The sequence below is a fragment of the Carcharhinus amblyrhynchos genome, chromosome 4 (assembly GCF_965287045.1).
Source record: "Carcharhinus amblyrhynchos chromosome 4, sCarAmb.v2.hapA, whole genome shotgun sequence".
NCBI classification, from domain to species: Eukaryota; Metazoa; Chordata; class Chondrichthyes; order Carcharhiniformes; family Carcharhinidae; genus Carcharhinus; species Carcharhinus amblyrhynchos.
In genome coordinates this window covers 40,530,269-40,540,389 of record NC_137327.1, presented here as the reverse complement: position 1 = coordinate 40,540,389, position 10,121 = coordinate 40,530,269, and the positions used below count along the sequence as shown (strand labels likewise).

At 41.8% G+C, this 10,121-nt stretch overlaps 1 long non-coding RNA gene across 4 annotated transcripts in view; it reads left to right on the top strand.

The window, feature by feature from the left end:
- The first annotated feature begins 603 nt into the window (after positions 1-603).
- Positions 604-10,121, top strand: part of LOC145341938 (uncharacterized) — a 77,390-nt gene continuing 67,872 nt past the window's right edge. For all 4 annotated transcript variants that reach the window (XR_013886471.1, XR_013886473.1, XR_013886472.1 and 1 more), the window contains exons 1-2: positions 604-718; positions 9,330-9,402. This is a non-coding gene — a long non-coding RNA (uncharacterized LOC145341938). The remainder of the gene's footprint in view (positions 719-9,329; positions 9,403-10,121) is intronic.

Genomic DNA, 10,121 nt, shown 5'->3' with positions numbered 1-10,121 from the left:
CTGCAAAACTTATTTTGCTTTCTGTGCCAATTTCACTGAGCAGGAATTTATGCCTAAATTTCATGCAGTGCTCATTTTCTTACACAATATAGGAACAAGTGTAAAACAAGTGTCACTGGAGTGCCACCAATTGGGTTAACAGTGAATGGATGATAGCCTTCCCATGATTCTTAGACCCTCTTGCTTCTGTCGCTCATTAATTGTCATCATCCATTATTATGCAGAACAAAAACATTGTCACTTGGCCTTTCTGATCATGTGAGGGAATTTTGAGACTGATACAAATTTGGTTAAATATCTGTGAGTTGATTTGATTTAATTTATTATTGTCATATGTATTGTTATACAGTGAAAAGTATTGATTCTTGTGTATTATACAGATAAAGTATACTGTTTATAAATAAGGAAAGGAGAGTGCAGAATGTAGTGTTACAGTCATAGCTAGGATGTAGAGAAAGATCAATGCGAGGTAGGCCCATTCAAAAGACTGATGGAGGCAGGGAAGAAGCTGTTGTTGAATCACTTGGTATGCGTTCTCAGACTTTTGTATCTTTTTCTTGACGCATGTTTCAATAAAAAAAGTTGTAAATAAATGCATTGACAGTTACTATCACATTCCAGAATTCTCATGTATACTGACGCCAAGTGAATTCAGGTTGAGAAGCACCTAACGTTTTGGGATTAAATCTACTCCAGTGTTCTGCTTGTGTAAATCCAGGTAAATTGCATGGTCCTTTGAATGGTAGTAGAGCTATATAAATGAACGGTAGAGGCTTTTGGCAGGTGTATCTGGGAAGGGGCAAAAACAATCAAGGAAATTTAAGCTCACTAATGTTTCAATATAAGACTAACATAAACTATGTCTATGCAAATTTGTGTTCAAATAAACTGGAGTCATGCAGCGTTACAAAAAAACCTTCCAGGAAATTTCCAGCCATTGTTTTTGGTGTTTTGTCACAGATTATCATGCATCATAAATGCATATGGTACTGAAGCTTATGAATTGGTGTATGCAGCATAACATTTATTTCATTGGTTACTGAGCACAGAGGTTTGATATTCTTTATTGGAATGTGAACAATCTGCACTTTCACACGTAGAACAATAATCGGGATGTTGGCTCAGTCTTGCTAAATGGATAACTCAATTAAAGTGGTATCCATTACCTAGCTATTTTGGAATTGTTACACTACATTAATTATTTGGGAGCTGTCCAAATAATTTATTCATAGTTAGATGAGCACAAGGTTTTGTTTCACTTCAAAGGCCCTAAAGTTCAGATTCGTGTATCATCTAAAGCAAAAAAAAGCCAGTAACCTAACTTGATGAGTCAGCTTTCCATTATGGATTGTTGATGCATTTTACCTAATTAATTAACTAGGAAACAGGCATATTCATGCCTTTTCAAATCTTGCCACTCTGCTAGACTACTAAAGACTGGATATCCACTCATCGCCGACACAGTGGCATAGTCGTTAGCAGTGCTACCTCTCAGCTCCAGGACCGGTTCAATTCTGGCCTAGGGTGACTATCTGTGTGGAGCTTGCACATTCTCCCTACGTCTGTGTGGGTTTCCTCCAGGAGCTCCGGTTTGCTCCCACACCCCAAAGCTGTGCAGGTTAGGTGGATTGGCCATCTAAATTGTCCCTTATTGTCCCAAGACGCGTTGATTATGGGGGTAAATATGCAAGGTTGGATGTAGTACAGGGATAGGGCGAGGGAGAGGGCCTGAGCAAGATGCTCTGTCAGAGAGTTGGTATAGACTCAAAGGGCCGAATGGTCTCTTCTGCACTGTAGGAATTCTGTGAATCTATACTATGAATTGTTCAAGTAAAAACACTGCGAGAAAATAATGCCTTAGAATTAAGCTTTGTAAAATAATTAAATCATACATTCTAATTCTGTAACTTTAACATATGTCACACTCTTAAGTGAACTTTAATAAACCTGGCTTGAAGACTTGCGTCTGAGTGCAGGGAATTGTATTGGACTGATCAGACCCAGTAGAGTATCAATTGATAAGGTGGCTGGATGTGTTGAGAACTTCCTTCTTTAGGAATGTTGTAGATTAGAAACTAATGCCAGATACCAATTCAAAATCAATTATGTGTCCTGGTATCTGGTCAATTAGCTCAAATAGTTTGTAATTAAAGGGGTCTAATTAACAGGTTAGGGTATAAGAAAAAAGGTCCAAACTACTTTGATTGCAACAGACAGAAAACATCCAAAAAGGGGGCTATCTCTTCCCAGGATCCGAATAGTATGAAAAGCCTGCTGGCCACCACCATTTTCACTGGGGGTAGGGAGGGATTTGGGACAGGTTTCGATGCGCATTTCTTATGAAGGCAGCTGCACATGTTAAAATGCAGCCACTTTAGCCAGATCTGATTTTGGTTGGTAGGATGTTGAAAACAATACTTGTGCAATTTAGATCTGGTAGAAGGAGGTTTATTGCTGCTGGGGTTTTTTAAAGAAGTAGGATACCCTTTTGGATAGGTACTGTACCCTTTTGGATATAATCCTGGGACATCCAAGGCTGCCCTTTGGGTGAGATATGGTGTCCTTTGAGAGAGATAAGGTGCTCTTTAGGATGTTAAAGGTAGATATGAATATGCACACAAAGTGCACATTCATGTTAGAACTGCCAAATCTATTGAAATCATCAAGACAACTGTCTGGGAAAATGTCAAAAAAACTGTCAAGCGTCAAAACATTTAAATATCCTGCCTTTTAAATATTAGGCAAAAACAGTGTTTAAGAAATAGTTGCTATTGCATACAACCTGCTGACATAAAACTGTGGGTTATGATTACAGGATTGGGGCTACATGGCTGATTTTGCATCATTATCACAGTGGGGTGCCTATTTGATTGACAGTTCCAATGGTCCTAAACTCTTTGAAATTGGACTGTGAATACAAATACTTGATTTTAAATGGGATTAAAGGAAGTTATCTATAATAAATGGGTTATTATCAACAATTGTTTTTTTAAATAGCAAATTCATCAATAGGTACTTAAGCATATTACTTAATCTTGGCATGAGGTCATAAGACTATAAAATATAGGAGCAGAATTAAGCCATTTGGCCCATCAAGTCTGCTCTGCCATTCGCTCATGGCTGATATGTTTCTCAACCCCAATCTCCCACCATTTCCCCATAACCTTTGATCTCCTTACCAATCACACTTCTACATAGATTCTCACACACACTCTCACTCATTCACACACACACGCACACACAACGCATAGTAGGTATGAGAGCAAAGGGTGCTCAGTAGGGGTGCCTGGATGACATGAGTTCCTGCTGTGAGCAAAGGGGCTATATATGGACAAATAGAATGTATGGGTTAGCGTGGAAGATATAAGGGACCATGGGAAGTGAGTGGAGGTGCTTAGGTGGGCATCAAGGGTATTGAGGGCCAATGAGGGGACCAATTGTTGGGGATATGAAGTGGAATGGATGGTGCATGGAAAGTATGAGGGTTGGAGGATTGTTTTTTGCTTTTTTTTATTTCTTCAACAAAGTGCCAAAGTACTGAGACAGGCCTTCCACTAAGCCCACCTCCACACGCATCAGCTTCCAAACTCTTTTCAGGGTCACCTGCCACTCATTTTCACTTACACAAATTTACAAAAATTCCAAGCACAAACCTAGGTTTGTGGAGCCATAAGTTGTCCTGACTCTGCGCAACCAACTCAGGAGTAGAAATTTAGGCTCAAGTGTTCAAGGCAAAGCCAGGGTTTGTGAAGACTTTCACCAGAATTCTACTGCCCCGCCCACCACAGAATTGGAGCTGGTGAGGGGTGGACAACAGAAATGTCCGTTGACCTTGGGCGGGATTTTCCGGTCTCACTCTCGCAAGGCCGTAATATCCCATCCTATGACATTGGTTCCAGTCTGGGTTTTTTCACACTCTGATTCCATAGTCAGAATGTGCAGTATAACCTGTCAAGTTGTGTTAAATGCTGCCTCGTTTATTAAGCGTATATTGCTTAATAGATCTTTTCACTTTGCTTCAATTTGATGATCTTGCTGTCAACATATTAATCAGGTTTGAAATCCTTACACCACAATTCTATCCTATTCATCTTGTTTGAAATTAGGGCTGGGATTTTCTAGCCTCAGACGCCACTGGGATCTTCTGGTCCCACCGAAAATCAATGAACCTTTGGCTGGCCCACTGCATTCTTGCACTGGGGTCCCTCGATGGTGGGACCAAAAACATCCTGCCCTTGGAGTTGGAGAGATATTTACCATAGCTGCCCAGATAATTCATGAACATGTCTGGCTTCCATCCTAGTAGAGTAATAGAAATTATAAACATACTCATCACCAACAATCTTCACACCAAAACTTATGTAAGCTACAAAGACTTATATATGCTAAGAGAATATGATGTATATCATGCAATGCAGAAAGAGGCCATTTGACTCATCGAGTCTGCACCAACAACAATCTCATCCAGGCCCTATCCTCGTAACCCTACATATGCATGGGTGATGTAGGTCATTAATCCTGACTGTTTAAATAGATGCATCTCTATTTTCTAATTTCTTTATGCATGCTTTCTTTAAGTTGCCTTGCCCATCAACAATAAATGCCTAAAAATGTGAGCAACTGATGGTGCAGACCAAAAATTAAGCAAAAACAATTTCTTTCCTTACATATCATAAATTAGGCAGCAGTCTAAAGTTATGTTATGTTGAAAAGCTTTCTGTAATATTTTTGCAACAGCTATATTTGCACTTATTCTACTTTATTTGTATCCAGAATTGTTTTGAGAAAAATTCTGAGAACTACAAAAGGTTGTGAATGTAGTCCAATTCCATCATGCAAACCAGCCCCCCCATCCACTGACTCTGTCTACACTTCCCGCTGCCTCGGCAAAGCATCCGGCATAATCAAGGACGATAGTAGTCATGATGTGGGTATGCCGGCGTTGGACTGGCGTAAACACAGTAAAAAGTCTGACAACACCAGGTTTTAGTCCAACCTATTTATTTGATAATATACTCACAAGCTTTCGGGGTTAGTCCCTTCGTCAGGTGAATGGAGAGTTCTGGCCTCAGACAGAGCATATAAAGCACAGACAGTTTAGCGATTACTGATTAGAATGCGAATCTTTACACCTAACCTGCTGTTCAAGACCTGAAGTGGCTGATAATGTGAGTGGAAGGAGCACTGATCACAGTTTAAAGAGATGTGTATTGTCTCCAGACAGTACAGTAAGTGAGGTTTTGCAAACCCAGGCAAGTCACGGGGGTTACAGATAGTGCGACATGAACCCAAGATCCCTGTTGAGACCGTCCTCATGTGTGCGGAACTTGGCTATCAGTCTCTGTTCAGCGACTCTGCGCTGTCGTGTGTCGTGAAGGCCGCCTTGGAGAATGCTTACCCGAAGGTCAGAGGCTGAATGCCCGTGACCACTGAAGTGTTCGCCAACAGGAAGGCAACAGTCTTGCCTGGTGACTGTCGAGCGATGTTCATTCATCCGTTGTCGTAGCGTCTGCATGGTCTCCCCAATGTACCATGCTTCGGGAAGCATGAACAGTATGATTTGTCTCTATGAACAGTATGATTTGTCTGTATAGCATGCAAGAAACAATATTGTATGTTAATACACGTGACAATAATAAATCAAATCAAGTCAAATCAAATACTAACAGAGCTAAGTCACAGGATGGAACTTACCCACGGATTCAATAACAGATGTGGGGAGGGCAATGTGGTGAGAGGCCCCAAAATTGGTTTCACACCCGCGTAAACTTACTATAGGATGTTCTGCTGGTGTCCACCGTGGCAGGTCAGAAAACCTGATGGAGACCGGCATGAATCTTATTTGCATCCCGTTCATGGGATATAGATAAAGGCCCGAACCGCCCCCTCACTGGAATCTCTGCCGCAAAACACATTTGGAACAATGTGGCATGCAGTTATTGGGACTCACCTGAATAATGCCTTGCTGTCTCGGGAGTTCAAGATGGAGGCAGCCTGTGACACTGGTCCATGGAACACCACACCAGTGGGTCAGGGGAGCATCAGTAGGTAGATGTTCCAGATTCGGTATCCTTGAGGGGGTCCATCTTTCAGACTTAGAATGTTCTGCACATCCATATTCTTCCTCAGGCAATCCATCTTCCGGTCTCAGAGGGCTCCCAGACATTTATCTTCATTTTCAAGAGGTCTTTCTTCAACAATGAGTCAGCTTGTTGCTTTTTCAGTATGGCACCCAGGTAGCATGGCAGACTATGCTGCCATGCTACCCGGGTGGCACAGTGGTTGGCACTGCTGCCTCACAGTGCCAGGGACCTGGGTTTGATTCCTGGCTTGAGTCACTGTCTGTGTGGAGGCTGCATGTTCCTTGTCTGTGTCTGTGCGGGTTTCCTCTGGGTGCTCTGGATTCCTCCCACAGTCCAAAAGTTAGGTGCATTGGCCATGCTCAGTGTACTCAAACAGGTGCCGGAGTGTGGCATATGGGGGATTTTCTCAGTAACTTCATGAAGTGTTGATGTAAGTTTACTTGTAACACTAATAAATAAAAAATTAGGCCTACCCAGTCAAAGAATACGGTGCAAAAAAACCAGGAGCATAATGGGCCGGAAGTTTTGGCAATTTTTCCCACCGGCCTCTGCAGTGGGAAAAAATCCACGATCCCAGCCCCGCCATGGGACTTATTGCCAAAATGAGAGAACTCCACCAACAATGTTTTATCCTGCAAATTCAGAGTTTCCGGAATCTGGGGTCTGCTTCTCAAACCCAACGGCAGCACCTGCAAGGTGACATGTGCGGCTACACTACCCATGATGGAACGAGTGGTACCATTTTCTGTCTCTGGATCAGGCAGCCTTGATGAATAGAAACCGGAGCTCCGGTTCTAACATCCAGACTGACATCTAACACGTGCCCAAAGAAAACTCATACTGAACTCAAAAAATTCACTCCGTTTCTCTACAAATGGTCCTAGCATTTTCTGTTTTTATTTGACACCTAGTAGGATATTTTCATCCAGTGGGTATGGGCTTCCTCATCACATGGGTTGTGGGAGTCAGTAAAACCCTCTGAGTGTATTAGACTAGCCAAAACATAGCTGCTGTCATAGAATGAGCTTCAAACTGCAAATTCTTCCACTACCACGAGGATATTGTGAAAAAATAAGAAAATAACAAACTTCCATGATATAATTCATCCACAGGAATTTGATGGAATATGGCTGAGCTTTGATAAATACCTATTTGTCAAGAACTGTTATGCTTAGTCAGGATTTCTGTCAACTCTGACTAAAACTATCCAAAGCTAAAACTGTAGTTCCACAGCTTACTGAATTATTGTGCTGTCATATCTTGGAGTTAGGGAAGGAAGAGAGGGTGGGGGGGTGGGGGGTTAGTCATTGTTTTAAGACGGAAGAATATATTTTCTGGAGACCTTGCAGAATTTAATGGCAGCATATTTTGTCTCCTTTTCCTGGCTGCAGGCAGCCAAGTTGACAGGACAGCCGGCTGGCTGTTAGGCAGGCATCACACCTCAGCTGGGAAGTGGGGAGGAGCCAGGCAAGATCAGGTTGGCCATGAGTGCAAGAGTCAGAAGAAGATCAGAGCCTGGAGCCACGGGGGATGGGGAAGGATCGTGGTGGGGGTGGGGAATGGGGAGGAAGTTCAAAACACAGAGCCAGGGAAGATTAGGGAGATCAAAGTCAGGGAGCAGAGATCAGAACCTGGTACGGAAGATCAGTATAGAGGGAGGCAAGAGGAGCAAGGGTGGCAGAATGGAATCCAGAGCCATAAAGATGAGGGAAGCTTGAGCAGAGGGGAATTCAGGTTACAGAGTGCAGCAATGTTAGGGAGACTGAAGCTGGGTGGTGATTGGAGGCCAAAGGCAGATTGAAGATCTCAGAGTGGAAATTGAAGGGTTTGTCACACGGTTGGGAGGATTCTGATTCGAAGGGTTTGGTGAAGCAGGTATACTGTGTCAAGCAGGTAAATGGAAAGAGACTTATCCTGAATCCAGCAGTCCTTGCCTCATTTTATGCTTTATCCACTGTCCTGCCAGTTAATTGGTTGCCTGCTCACTGTTGTTCCATCTCCCTGGGCAGGTTGGAGCTGGGTTGGGATTGGAATTCAGATTTATTACATCTCAATGCTTGAACTGACCCAAACCTGCCTATTTGTGGACTTTAAAATTCCTCCCACTCTCCACCCCACCAACACCACCAGCATTAATTCAGCACTCCAATCTAGACATAAAAATAATTTATTGGGAAAAAAATGCATATTTCCACAAAAATTCATTTGACTTTTGATGTGGCAGTGAAACAACTTGATTTGACGTGCTAAGCATTTGAGAGGAACTTGATGCTTGCAGCAGAATTTTGTGTTCAGGATTTATGCTTGAATTAGGTATTTGATATATTTAGAGTAAATGGGGCATGATTTAATACACTAGAATGCTGTACATAAATTTCATAGAATCCCTACAGTCATACTGCCTATCAGGTCTGCACCAACAACAATCCGACCCAGGCCCGATCCCTGTAACCCCACGTTTACCCTGCTAATTTATCCTGATACTCAGGGTCAATTTAGCATGGCCAATCACCCTAACCTGCACATCTTTAGACTGTGGCAGGAAATCAGAGCACCGGTAGGAAACCCATGTAGAGAACGTGCAGTCTCCGCACAGACAGTTACCTAAAGCCGGAATTGAATCCAGGTCCCTGGTGCTGTGAGGCAGCAGTGCTAACCACTGTACCACCATGGTGTCCACAAATCTGAATTGTCCTTCAATTGGTATGCATCAGTCTAGTTAATAAAATAGTTGTATTTGATCTATTTGTTTATTGATGATTTTTCTCAGCATCTTCAAAGAGTTTATCCATTCGAGTTGTATGTTCAGTTAGAAGCATAGCAGTAACCATTGCATACATTTGTTCTCATAATTGGCCTTGAATGTATTTGGAATTGACACTTCTTCCTTTTTTTAGCCAACCTTGATCCACTCCCTTTACCAAAAGTCCTGATTGGCTCAATGTTACACCCTGATTAACTTGATGTTATTTGACATGCACAAGTGGATAGGAATTTTTGTGTTCTTTCATTTGTTGACAATCAGTAAAGAGAGTTTCTCAAGTGAAATTTAACAATTTTTGGATTATTCATATTACATACTCTAAAATGTATACTATCCCAACTGCAGCTTAAATAGTGGCATGCATAAGATTTTTGACACAATGCTTTTGTCTGTACATATTACAGTTGTAATTCTGTAAGTCAACTAATTGTGTAATTTGCATTTGATGCCTTGAAATTTGCTGTCTTCTGTTCAAATCCTAGGACTATATGTCATTACACATAGCAGCCCTTCATGGCCACCGACACATCATTCAGCTGCTGATCAACACATACAGTAAGTGACTGGCAACTCTTTTAATACCCTTGTTTCTTTATGAAACACTTTCCTCCCAGACCAGTGAGGTCTGCCATTTCCATAATCTCAATTTAACACATATTTGAAGTGCTAAACAGGGACTGTCTAGGCTTGAAAGTAGTAAAGTATAACAAAATTGCATTGACAGAAAAACAAAACATCTCTGCTGCCCTTATTAGCAGAGATGCTTAAAATGAAAGTGAGCGAGACCAAGGATTTGACGTGGAAGCAAGGGATAAATTGAAAACCAGTTAAAACTAGCTGAGAAACATCAACATGGCAAGCTAACAAAGACAGGGACCCCGAGGGGGAAGAAAGGGACAGAAAGAGCAAGCAGTTTGAGCATCATCAGATAATTGCTTATAGTACAGCTAAATATTTGTGATTGAATGTTTTCCTAATTTGTTTCACAAATTTTAGTGGTGCACTTTAGATTGGCTGAGATAGGCTAATACAGCGTGGATGACTGTTCATTAAGATGTTGATTTGCCCAAGTCTCTTGAAGCATAGCAGCTTTTTTTTCGATGATGTAGCCTTCCCTTTAAGCAGAACTAATTTTTCCTTAATTAGCCAGACCTCGCGATTGTTATTTACAGCTCTGCTGTGCATCAGACTAAAAGTTTTCTCCGGCCAAGTTTTCAATGCCCTGAGAGTTCAAGAGAGAGCAAGCAGAAAAGGTCATGCAGAATAAACCGCAG